Source organism: Fulmarus glacialis, unplaced genomic scaffold (assembly GCF_000690835.1).
Source record: "Fulmarus glacialis isolate BGI_N327 unplaced genomic scaffold, ASM69083v1 scaffold2060, whole genome shotgun sequence".
Taxonomy (NCBI): Eukaryota; Metazoa; Chordata; class Aves; order Procellariiformes; family Procellariidae; genus Fulmarus; species Fulmarus glacialis.
In genome coordinates, this window is record NW_009185616.1 from 3366 (window position 1) to 4116 (window position 751).

The 751-nt window shown below is 57.3% G+C and overlaps 1 protein-coding gene across 1 annotated transcript in view; it reads right to left on the minus strand.

The window, feature by feature from the left end:
* The window catches only part of LOC104083035 (electrogenic sodium bicarbonate cotransporter 1-like), a gene marked incomplete at both ends in the record, with an annotated part of 12612 nt that overhangs the window by 3362 nt on the left and 8499 nt on the right, over nt 1-751 (minus strand). The gene's annotated exons all lie outside the window — the stretch shown is intronic.

Here is a 751-nt window from a genome sequence, read left to right on the forward strand (position 1 = left end):
TCATGTCCCGTCTGCCCCCCACCAGTATCCCCCAGTCCTTCTCCGCAGGGCTGCTCTCAATCCTTTCATCCCCCAGTCTGTATTGATACCAAGGGTTGCACCCAGCCAGCTGCAGACCCTTGCACCTGGCCTTGTCGAACCTCATGAGGTTCACACGGTCCACGTCCTCCAAGGTCCCTTTGAATGGCATCCCGTCCCTCAGGCGTGTCAACCGCACTACTCAGCTTGGTGTCATCTGCAAATGTGCTGAGGGTGCTCGATCCCACTATGTCATTGATGAAGGTATTAAGAAGTATTGGTCCTAGTGGGGACCCTTGAGGGACACCAGCCATTACTGGTTTCCACTTGGACATTGAGGCGCTGTCTGTAACTCTTTGGACAGCCATCCAGCCAATTCCTGATCCATTTAACAATCCATCCATCAATCCCATATCTTTCCAATTTGGAGGTAAGAATGTTGTGGGGGACCGTATCAAAGGCTTTACAAAGCCATCCTCAGAGGTGAGGACAGAAGTGGAGGAAAAGGGGCCTCCTGCCTGCCCCCACGTAATCCTGACGTGGCCAGAGCACTGGAGGGCTCTGCCTAATGTGGCAGCAGTGACAGGCGAGAGCCAACACCAGCCAGGCTCAGCCCCCCATGTGGCGGTGTGGAGGGCAGTGGTGGGGTGTGTCTGGGGACCGCAGGGGACCCCGATGCCCACAGGGAGGCTGGCCAGCTGACTCGGGGCAGCAGTGCGCTGGTGTGCCGGCC